General features: G+C 36.1%; 1 pseudogene; it reads left to right on the top strand.

Annotated features, from left to right (window-relative positions):
- The first annotated feature begins 4920 nt into the window (after positions 1-4920).
- On the top strand, positions 4921-12332 carry LOC142178088 (agamous-like MADS-box protein AGL62; annotated as a pseudogene).
- The last annotated feature ends 465 nt before the right edge of the window (positions 12333-12797 follow it).

Genomic DNA, 12797 nt, shown 5'->3' with positions numbered 1-12797 from the left:
TAATAATAATAATAATTTTTGCTTGCTTTTTCTAAAATATAGTAATAATAATAATAATAAATTTTGGATGATTTTAGCTATTTTTAGTTGTTCTTCTTTGAATTTATTTGCGCATTTTTATGTGAGTTTAATTAAAAAGTACTAAAATATTTTTACTTTTTATTTGTATATTTTAGTTTGCATCTCTAAAGGATTTTCTTTTTGCTTGTATAATTTTATTAGAGAGACAATGGATTAGGCTAGTGTATTTTAATTAAAATTGAGCCAAAATTGGCCGAACTTCTGAGCCCAATTCGGCCATACCCAGTCCAAAATGAATGGCCAACACTTGGTCCAAAACGACGTAGATAAAGTGAATTAATATTAAATCTCATCCATTCATCTCTCCCTTATCCAATGGTCCATAATCAATCTCCTAACTAGGTATTTAAGACCTAAAAATGCTGAAAATTTGCCATCATTTTCCCCATAATTCTTTTCTTCCTCCTCTCTTCTCTCTAACTTCACTCTCTCTATCCGCCGCCGCTGGAAATCACCCATCAGCGGAGTACCACCTCCAAACATCTCCAAATTTACACCATGTAATCTCCACAACCTCCTCTTTTCATATCTCCAAACCAAATCCTTCAAAAACCCCTCGAACTCCTTGAATTTTAGATCTAGAAAATTTTAACCGCCACGTTTTTGCCCAAATTCTTGAAGTTTCGGCCACTACCACCCCACAATACCTACATCAACGGATAGAGCTCCTCAAGACCTACCTATTGATGTCAATTCTGCCCCAAAAATCCGGCCAAATTCCGGCGACCTCCCTGAATGTCCTCGTTTGGCATACCACCATTATTTCGGCCACTTGAATTGTGAGATGGTAAAAATACTTATTCTTTTTTTTTCATGGCTTATTTTTTTATTTTATTTTTTATTTTTTCAGATTTTATTTTGTCTCTTATTAATTATTTTAGCATTAGTTTTTAAAGTTTGAAATGCTAAATTTTCTGTTTTTGCACTTGTTGAAGTAGTAGAATAGTTTTGTATTGATGAAAGTGAGGTAGTGAAGGAATACTTGAAAGTATAGGGTACTTACTTGATTGCTTATTTACTGCTTCATAGATTTTTTGAGTACAAAACTCAAAAGTCATTTGTTTGGTAAGAAAATATAGACATTTGGACAGTTTTTGAACAAAAGTCTGTCTTTGAATAGTGAAGGGTATATTTTGGTTGAAATACTCTCTTTTGGACAAGATTGAACAAAAAAGTCTTGCCTTTTGAATTTAAGTGCAGATTTTGTGGAAATATCTTTCAAAAAGACTGATTTTTAATCATGAAATAGTTGGTTGTTTCTCATATATAAAACATACATCTTTATAACAGTAGGAGAGATCTGGACACACAGAAAAAAAAAAAAAAAAAAAGGGAGAGAGCAGCTAAAGCATCCTTTAGCATCTAAAAATTGAGAGTTTTTGTGAGTTGATTCTTAAGTACAAAACATTTTTTAAAGAAAATATAGTAGTTTTGAAAGCTTATTCTGGAGTTACATAATTGCTAGTTTCAACTGTTTTGCTGGGTATTTCTGGTTCATTTTCTTGGGTTTGAAATCTGCTGGTTGCCGCTGTCTTTTGCTGTGTTGCTGCCCGTTTAATTATTTTGTCGTCTGTTTCTTGATTTTGGAAAGAGCTGACTTTGCTATATTTGTTCTTCTTTCTGTTGTCCAGGTAATTTTCGGACCATGTAAACTCCTAGAATCGAGTTGGAATTAAAGATAATGATGTTGGAAAATATTAGTAGCTTCATCATTCTATTGTAATTCATTTTTATATGCTCTTGAATGTTGGATAATTTTATGACTATATGTTAGATAATTAAACTGTGTCAAGCATCTTTATTTTTTTTCTAAAGCGTTAGATATAATTCCATTGGGCCCTTAGTTGCTTGGTTGTATGAAAGGAGTATATATTAAATTTTTAACCCATGTAGCTATGTTTGTCCCTTTGTTGTTGCCAAGCTAAACTTTTTAAATTTTTTTATTTTTATTTTTAGAGTCCTAATAATCTTGCTTATTTTTTAAAAAAGTTTATTTTAGTAAGGTAGTTAAGCTGTGAATAGAAAGATATTCTCTGTAAACTTATTTTTGTAAATAGTTGGCTATGGATTGCAAATAGCAAGAAAGGGCCAGATCTGTAATGTGGCTCTAAAAGGTCACATCTGCAAATTTGAAGTCCAAGAGCATATGGGCCTCTTGGATTTTGTCTTGGGCATGAGCCCATTGGCTCCTTCAGGCCTCATTTCAATATCATCACAAGCTCACATCTTACTAGTTTTAAGCAACATAAGTTAATAATTTCCCCGCACTAGTCTCATCTTTTAAATTAGTAACCGTAATAACCACAAAGCCATTTCATTTAGCCATACACTATTAATTTTTTCAAAAAATAATAACATAGTAATAATTCTTATCATGACTGCGGATTCGCTTGCGTAGTGCTGTTATGACAAAATTAATAAAATTTGCCTTGGTCGCGCATTCGCTTGCGTGGTGTAGTTAGGACAATTTAATATTATTCAAATCTTTTCTTCAATTTTTTTAATAAATAGTAGCGGGCATAGGAAAAGTATGAAAAATCGAATAAAGCACAAGTTATCCAAAAATTAATTCAAGCCAATTTTAGTCAATAAAAGCGACCGTGCTAGAACCACGGGACTCGGAGAATGCCTTACACCTTCTCCCCAGTCAACAGAATTCCTTACTCGTACTTTATTTTCGCAGACCAATAATAATAAAGTCAAACCTTCCTTTGACTAGGGATTCAAATAAAATGTGACTTGGAACACCCAAAAATCATTTTCAAGTGACTCTGTAAATAAAATAATCCTTACTCAAGTTTGTCACTTTAATTGAAAAAACTCTTTAACCCACAACAATTCATAACATATATCTTTTGGGGGTTCAAAAGGGGTGTGACATCCATCTTATTAAAATGACATATAACTTAGAATGATTCTAATTTAGGTAAAAGGAGATGAATAAATCAAAAGAAACTAATAAGATATTTAGATTAGCATAACCTACATCTTCTTTCCATTTTTTTTCCTACAAGTCGGCTTTTGCTATATTGATTGGTATCTTTAAACAAATAGCCGTCAAATTTATTGTATTTTATTTTTTCTAGTTGGTATATATAAATTATATATAATTCAACATATATTATTCATAGATTATATATATATTATTATTTTATCGACTATTTATAATTGAAGTGATTGCGGGCAGGTTACTATTTAGGTCAATTCTTCTCTACCAAACAAAGTATTCCAGCATCAGGTAAAAATAATTTAAATATATATTTTGTAAGGCCTAGTAACCCGACTGATATGAAAGTAGTTTATAGGACTTATTATTGTGACATGGATATATAAAAAAATTACAAATAATATGATTTCAAAGGTTGTTAATATTTTTTTAAAGTAGTACTTGCCCATTGATAAGAAAGTTGCTTATTAATTGCAGTCGCCCATGCACACCGAACACTTGCTTTTGGTAAAAAGGGAATATATGAAAATATATTAGTTATTTCCGTATTATTCGCAAGTTTAGATAACAAAAGTTTTAGTTTCGTTACAGTTCGAATCATCTCAATTTTATTTGCTAATGGTGGTGTGTGGATCACCTTACACACACATGACTATTTCAATTTTTGGATTGTATGAGTAAACTGTTTCTTATTTGTACATGTTTGAATTATCCAAACATTATAAAGCCTAATAATCTTTTTCTGATGGTGGGAATTTTAATAAATTGATAAAAGATTGCGGTAATTCTAGCTCTATTTGCATCAGTAGATAATTAAGAGAATTTATCCACCGAGTTTCAAACTGAACGTCGTCATTGACTTTCCGGGGATTTCTCCATTATCAAAAACAGAAAAAAAAAAAAAATTATAATACTTGCTTCACTAAAACTATATTTCTAATTATGCTTATTTGTAAGAGGAAAAAACTTAATTATACATCTATATATTGGTGCTTGTATCAAATCGCATCCATTTATATGGTTAAGTAATAAATTGAGGTGATTATATATATTAATTAACTATGTTTACGTGATTAAAATATATGTAAATGATAGTTGCCATGTAAGCTTCACTGATTTGATGTAAATATTAAAACATATCATAATCTTCCGTGACAACTCAGATATATTACAAAAAATAGGAAAATAACAAAAAAGAAAATATAAATGAAAGCAATGATAAACTGAAACGGGAATATTGAAACATGTCCTAATCTTCAGCGACAGCTCGAACATTACCAAAATTGAAATAAAAAAAGAGAATATAAATAAAAACATGTCATAATCTTCAGCGACAACTCGAAAAATACCAAAAAATAGAAATAGTAAGCAAGAGAATAAAAATAATGGTAAACTAAATTGGGATACTTATTCAACCATTTGCAAATTAAGGGATATTATTAATAGCGTATCAAATACTAATAATCTTAGAACAACAAATCACCACTGGCCTGGGCTTGGCCCTAGAAATTGACTTGATGATTACAAAATTGTAGAGGTTAATTTTGAAATCTTTTGAAAAATGGAGAGTACATCCACCACTATGATTAAGTATCTAAATTTACTTGCCTTATAACATGTGAACACTAGAAAAATAAACTAAATTAGTCTCTATGAACTACCAAAACTTAAAAACCAAAAGTCTTCATGATGTTGGAAAAACTCTATAAATGCTAGGCTCCTGCATTACAAAATTCATATCACATAAATCTAAGTAATACTTACTAGTTATATCACCATATATCCTTGAGAATGAGTACTAGGCTCGTGAAGATAGAAAATCAGATCAATCGACAAGTCACCTTCTCAAAACGTCGAAATGGTGTCTTCAAAAAGCAAACGAACTTGCTATTATGACTGGTGCTGAAGTTGGCCTTATCGTTTTTTCACCAGGTAATTACAAGCCTTGCGTTTTTTTGGTCATCTAGATATGCATGATATATACCACCAACAAATATAACTAAATATACATTCATCGTCATATTAAACATGCAAATCCAAGATCCTGAATATGATAATTAATCTCACGTAAAATTAAAGCATCATAAAAAATTACATGACGCGAGAGACATTATAGCATTAGATCGATAAACAAATTTCTCTCCTCTTGACCTATATAATATTTGATAAACTAATTTGTCTCCTTTTGTCTTATTTTAGATTACTGATTTCTTTCCTCTTGTCCTATTGTATCTTACTGATTTCTCTCCTCTTGCCCTATAGCTAACAAGCCTTACTCTTTTGGTCATCCAAATGTGAATGAGACCATCGACAAATATGTTGGCAAAGAAAGGCTACAATCACCATCATCATCAGGCATTGATGATAAGTATGTCCAGATGTTTCGAAAAGCCAATTCTAGAAAACTTAACACACAACTCGATTCTCTGCAAGACCAACTGGATTTTGCGTTAAACTTGAAAAACAAACTCAAAAAAATTAATAAGAATGCGTGGAAAGCCAACAAGAGTGGTTCAAGGGTCCTATAGAGAAGATGAACTACACCGAGGCTTCAATGTTGAAGGAGAGATTAGAAGATCTTCTCTTGAAGGTGAAGAATTTTGGTACTCAACGCGAGTATAGTTACGAAAATGGAAGGTGGAAGGATGAATAAAAGCTACTACCATTTTTTTTTTAATTAATCGGTCTTATTATTTATTTTTAAAGGTTAACCTTGCCATAACCATAAATATTTTCACCGTGTGAGTAGGATGTCACATGTTTAAACCATAGAAATAATATTTTACAGAAATATAAAGTAAGGCTGTCTACAACAGACCAACATGGTTTATCTCTTCCCCAGCCGTATCATGCACATAGCGAAAGTTTAGTATATGAGTTGTTCTAGTAATAAATTGAGGTGATATTTTGACGATATCTACTATGTATGCTCAACCAATGTCAAGCTTATATTTTATAAGTGTAATCTTTCTATCTTTTAAGAGGACATTCCGATCTAATTATAAAATGAAATAATTAAACATTTATTCGATTGAGCTTAAATCTTCGAAAAAATAAAAATCTTGATAATTTTTATGAGAGATGTGTGTGTTTCAGCAATCCAATATTACACGATTATGACATATGAGATTCGAGGTGCAGTATTTATCCAGTATATTTTAATTTTAAAGAATTTTTCCCTTCTTTCTTCTTTTGTGATCTTATACTATTCACTTCCTTCCCGAAGGAAAAGAAAGAAAAATGTTACGTGATTACATACGATTTCAAAGTAAGTCAGCCATCTCCTCTGAAAGCAGCAGAGTCAGCCATCTCCTCTGAAAGCAGCAGAGTTTTTTTTTTCTTTCAAAGCTGTAGCTATTTTCAGTTGATTCCAAAGGATTTCCTATGTCATTTTCTGGGTTCTTCAAACTGGAATCCATCTGCCTTTTTCTGCTATAGCAACTAGCTGAGCTCATCGTTGGGTTTTCAACCTTCATTTGGTCTTAATTTCTTCTCCTGTGCTGTTTCGAGTCTCTCTTTGAGTTATTGGGGTTCCGGCAAGCCTTGGGCAAAGCGGGCGGGAACTTCCAACATAGCTGTTGTGGACAACACCTTTCTCGGCACTCGTGGTGACTTCAGGTTCTATTGTTCTTGCTTTGAATTTATTATTTTGCTCGCGGGAGTTGGTACCTCCCGTTATTCAGTTTCTCTTTGTTGTGTGAGTTAAATTGCTGGCATCTTACCTCGTACTACTTTATTTACCGTATTAATATGTCTGTTATTGCAACTTGTATTCTTCTCGTTTGGTCTGTTGCCTTGTGTGATAGTGATTCCCCTTACTCTGCCATACGTATAGTGGCTGTGGTCTAGGATGGTCGAGTGAGGTCATGTCCTCGGGGGGTGGGGCGAGATTTAGGAGGTGGGGAGGGAGGCAATGGAGGTAAAGGGAACAAGGGTGTCTATAGATTGAGAATTGGGTCGTGGAACGTAGGTACATTGACGGGTAAATCTATAGAGTTGGTGAAGATCCTGCAGAAGAGGAGGGTCAATATAGCGTGTGTCCAGGAAACAAGGTGGGTAGGGTCGAAGGCGAGGGACGTGGACGGGTATAAACTTTGGTACTCAGGAGTCCAGAAAGGTAAGAATGGAGTGGGCATCCTGGTGGATAGGGAACTTAGGGAGTCTGTAGTTGAGGTTAGACGAGTGAATGATAGATTGATGATTATTAAGTTGGTGGTTGGAGAGTGCACCCTTAACATCGTTAGCGCCTATGCGCCGCATGCGGGCCTAGATGAGGAGGTTAAACGACATTTCTGGGAAGGGTTAGATGAGATTGTGCGCCAGGTTCCGCCTGCTGAGAAGCTGTTCATAGGAGGGGATTTCAATGGGCATATTGGGTCGACCGCAGGTGGTTATGGTGAGGTGCATGGAGGATTCGGTTTTGGGGAGAGGAACGGAGGAGGTACATCGTTGTTGGACTTCGCTAAGGCTTTTGGGTTGGTGATTGCAAACTCTAGCTTTCGGAAGAGGGAAGGGCATTTGGTACTTTTCAAAATGCGGTGGCGAAGACCCAGATTGACTATCTCCTCCTCAGGAGGTGTGACAGAGGGTTATGCAAGGATTGTAAGGTGATTCCGGGTGAGATACTCGCGACGCAGCATAGGCTCTTGGTGATGGACGTTGGTATTATGTTGAAGAGGAGGAAAAGGTCTACTCGAGGAAGACCGAGAATCAGGTGGGGAGCCTTAACTAAGGATAAAGCCCAAGCGTTGGAGGGGCGGTTGTTGGCTCTGGGAACTTGGAGGAGCAGTGGTGATGCGAGCACTATGTAGTCAACGACAGCAGACTGTATTAGGGAGGCTGCGAGAGAGGTGTTAGGGGTCTCGACGGGCGTCTCTGGTGGGCACAAAGGAGACTGGTGGTGGAATGAAGTGGTCCAAGGTAAAGTTGAAACAAAGAAGGCGGCGTACCTGAAGTTAGTGGGGAGCATAAGTGAAGAGGAGAGGCGAGTGTGCATGGAGAGGTATAAGGCAGCTAGGAAGGAGGCTAAGCTGGCGGTCACAGAGGCTAAGGCTGCGAGTTATGGTCGTATGTACGAGGAATTGGGGAAAAAAGGTGGGGAGAAGAAGTTATTCCGGCTGGCCAAGTTGAGGGAGAGGAAGGCTCGGGATTTGGACCAAGTGAGATGTATCAAGGACGAAGATGGTAGAGTATTGATGGAAGATGCCCAGATTAAAAGGAGATGGCAGACTTACTTTCATAAACTTCTGAATGAAGAAGGGGATCGGGATATTGTGCTAGGCGAATTGGAGCATTCCGAGAGTCACCGTGACTTTGGGTACTGCAGGCGTATCGAGGTTGAGGAGGTCGTGGGAGCTATGCGTAAGATGAGTAGGGGTAGAGCGACCGGTCCAGACGAGATTCCGGTGGAATTTTGGAAGTGTATGGGGAGAGCAGGTTTGGAGTGATTGACTAGGTTGTTTAATAGTATTTTTGAGGGGAAGAGGATGCCGGATGAGTGGAGGTGGAGTACGGTGGTTCCATTGTATAAGAACAAAGGTGATATCCAGAGTTGTAACAATTATAGGGGTAACAAATTACTGAGTCATACCATGAAAGTGTGGGAGAGGGTGGTTGAAGCGAGGGTGAGGATGACAGTGTCTGTATCCGACAACCAGTTCGGGTTCATACCGGGTCGTTCAACTACAGAAGCTATACACCTTATTAGAAGGTTGGTGGAACTATACAGAGAGAGGAAGAAGGATCTGCACATGGTGTTTATTGACCTAGAGAAAGCGTATGACAAGATTCCTAGAGAAATTCTCTGGAGATGCCTGGAGGCAAAAGGTGTGTCGGTTCCCTACATTATGGCGATTAAGGACATGTATGATGGGGCTAAGACCCGGGTTAAGACAGTAGGAGGCGACTCTGAGCATTTTCCGGTTGTAATGGGGTTACACCAAGGTTCTGCGCTCAGTCCGTTCTTATTCGCCCTGGTGATGGACGCGTTAACAAACCATATTCAAGGGGATGTGCCATGGTGCATGCTATTCGCCGATGACATAGTTCTGATTGATGAGTCGCGAGTCGTTGTTAACGAGAGGCTGGAGGTTTGGAGACAAGCACTTGAGTCTAAGGGTTTCAAGTTGAGCAGGACGAAGACGGAGTATCTGGAGTGTAAGTTTAGCGCTGAGTCAGAGGAAGTGGGCGTGGATGTGAGGCTTGATTCGCAGGTCATCCCGAGTAGAGGCAGCTTCAAGTACCTTGGTTCGGTTATCCAGGGGGGAGGGGAGATCGACGAGGATGTCACACACCGTATTGGGGTAGGATGGATGAAGTGGAGGTTAGCATCTGGAGTCTTGTGTGACAAGAGAGTGCCGCCGATAATCAAAGGTAAGTTTTATAAAGCGGTAGTTAGACCGGCCATGATGTATGGGGTTGAGTGTTGGCCCGTTAAGAACTCACATATCCAGAAGATAAAAGTAGCAGAAATGAGGATGTTACGGTAGATGTGTGGGCATACTAGGATAGATAAGATTAGAAATGATGATATTTGGGAGAAGGTGCATGTGGCTCCCATTGATGACAAGATGCGGGAAGCGAGGCTTAGATGGTTCGGACATATTCAGAGGAGAAGCCTAGATGCTCCGGTATGGAGGTGTGAGCAGCTGGTTGTGGAGGGCACGAGAAGAGGTAGAGGGCGGCCTAAGAAGTATTGGGGAGAGGTGATCAGGCAGGATATGGCGAAGCTCCAGATTTCTGAGGACATGACACTTGATAGGAAGATGTGGAGGTCGAGTATTAGGGTTGTAGGTTAGGAGGTAGTTGAGTCGTGCCTTACTTCGTACCATTGTGGGACTAGTCATTTAGGGGTTTTGTCTAAGATAGCTAGTGGCAATGTTGTGGCTTACTATTTCGCTTTTTAGTGTATGTCCGATTTACTAGCTATCGCTTTTACTTTGCATCTTTCCTCTAGATTTCACGGTGTTCCTATTTTTCTTATGATTGTTGTGGCGATACTAATATTGTCTCCCTTTGCTTTGCATCTTTCTTCTGGATTTCATGGTGTTGCTATTTATCCTATGAGTGTTGTTGTGATACTAATATTGTCTCCCTTTTTGTCCTTTTGTCTTTTTTTTTTTTTTGAGCCGAGGGTCTTTCGGAAACAGCCTCTCTACTCCTTCGGGGTAGGGGTAAGGTTTGCGTACACACTACCCTCCCCAGACCCCATTAATGGGATTCTACTGGATTGTTGTTGTTGTTTGCCTGATAATCCACATTCAAGAAAAAAGACCCAATTATTATTGAAGTCTAAGATACTAATCTGGTTGGAATTCACTTCAAGATTCATCAGTCCAATGATACGTGATTATGAGGTTCGACTTGTAATCTAATGATTTTAATTACGTTTTGCATCACCCAAGGGAGGTTTTTAATTTTTAAAGAATAATTTCCTCTTCTATATTTAATTCTCTTACTATTCACATCCTTAGCAACAAAAACAATTAATAGAGAAGAAAAGAAAAGAAAGAAAGAAATAAGAAATAATGATATGTGATTATGATTTCAAATGACTGATAAATTTTACATTCAAGATGAAGGACTAAGATAACAAACGAAACCTAAAGATATTACTTTGATTGAGATTCCCATCATGATTATTTAAGCGATCAATTTTTCGATGTAATCTACAGTACTACCCGCTTAAATCATTGACGTGCAAAAAAATAAATTTATCAGAAAAAAGAAATTCTTTATTTGATCTGATTGCTATCTCGTTTGATCGTTATGCTCAGTTACTCAAATTTCATTAGTTATATCTTCAAAAAATTATTGATAATAAAAAAGTTATAAAAAAAACCAAATTAACGTTTTCTCGAGTACAAAGAAGTCGTAATAAAAGTTAAAAAGACAATGTTTAGGGAAAGAAATACACAGGAAATATTAAAACATACTTTACAAAAGCAAAACAAAGTTAGAAGAAAGGAAGAAAGTTATTGTAAGAGGAGCAACCAAATCCTACCATACGATAATAAGCAAAACAAATTATAGGAAGAAATAAACCAAGTTTTCGGCCTCGTAAGAGGAACTAAAAAGATTTAAAAGAGAATTGAGGGGAGCAACGTTCTCCTATAGTAGTTAATATTCGAAACCTTATTCACTTTTTATATTAGCAAGTTATATAGTTAATGTAATACTTTTTTCCTTTTTCTTTTCTTTTCATAAAATACGCACATGTACAAAATGTGAAACAATTGCTAGTCGAAATTCAGGCCACAAACATAGTAAGGTATTTGCTTCATTCTTTTATAACCGGAACGCTGCATTTTGTTCATATAAATCAACAAATCAAAAGATTCTCGAGTTTCAGTTATATAACCCAGTTGGAAAAATTAAATTCTCGAGAAATCGCACCGACTAAATTTGTAGATATTCAGTGAATTTTCGTACGTGTACATGGCTGGCTAAGCACATCGTTGAAGAGACATGTTTTTGTTTCCCAATTTGTGAACTCAAATCATAGAATCAAATGGAAACAAAAATCACATATCTAACAAAATCCATGAATATAAATTCTTCAATAATTTTCCTTGAATTGGACCAAACCAACAAAAACTATATAAGAATCTCTTCTACACAAGGAAGAAGAGATTAAATCTTAATTTAGCTATGGCAAGAAAAGATGAGCAAAGGTAAACAAAAGATTGAAATGACCAAAATATCAAAAGAAAGCAACTTTCTTGTAACTTTCACAAAACGTCGTTCTGGACTTTTCAAAAACGCTAGTGAACTTTGTATACTTTGTGGTGTTGAGATAGCCATTATTGTTTTCTGCCCTGGCCATAAAGTTTTCTCTTTTGGCCATCCTAATGTTGAGTCTATTATGGATCGTTTCCTTTCTCGTAATATTCCTAGTAGCACTACGGCAAATTCTTCTACAACTTATCAACTTGTTGAGGCTCACAAATTAAAAATGCAAATGTTCGCGAATTGAATAAGCAGTTCATGGAGATTATCAATCAATTGGAGTTTGAGAAAAAATGTGAAGTTGAACTTGTGAAAATAACAAGGCAAAAATAGGGAAGAATTGGTGGAAAAGGCCAGTTAATGAACTTGGACATGCTGAAATGGAACAGTTAAAATTAGGAATGGAGGAACTCAAAAAAAGTGTTACAAAGCAAATGCAGAAAATATTTATTGAATCATCAAATACTCCTGCATTTTTTCTTGGAGCTTCTTCATCTAATGAGGCCAATTTGATATTAAAAATATCACAGGCCTTGGACTTTCCATGGCCGCTCATGGGAATACAAATTTTCCCTGATTAACTGAGTTAATCAAGAAATATTACAATTTTAGGTCAAGAGGTTGATCATATCGAGACTTATTATTAATTTTTTGTTTATTTATTGATACTATGTAATTTGTACGACCAGGCGTCTAGATAATATGCATATTAATTTAGTGAAATATTTAGTATTTTTATAAATGACAAATTTGATAACCTGCGACTGAAAACCTACTATAGTCCGGTGTTTGGTACAAGCCTTCTTCGTCTAATTAACCTCGAAAGATACGTTAGAAGAAACAGGTGCACTCAAAACCTACAAATGATATATTCGATTTTTAAGAAATGAATATAGTTCCTTGTGGATTCTTATTATAAGTTCTTGCATTAATAAGCAACTGCGTATTGAAAACAAGCTAATAACTTCTCGAAATCCGTACAAGCTCTAACTATCATTTGTCCGAAAATACAGAAAATATAATCAGATTTATTCCTAGCTGA

The sequence above is a fragment of the Nicotiana tabacum genome, chromosome 24, assembly GCF_000715075.1.
Source record: "Nicotiana tabacum cultivar K326 chromosome 24, ASM71507v2, whole genome shotgun sequence".
In the NCBI taxonomy this organism is placed as follows: domain Eukaryota; kingdom Viridiplantae; phylum Streptophyta; class Magnoliopsida; order Solanales; family Solanaceae; genus Nicotiana; species Nicotiana tabacum.
Note: the sequence above shows the minus strand (reverse complement) of the source record. Positions and strands in the feature narration are given on the sequence as shown.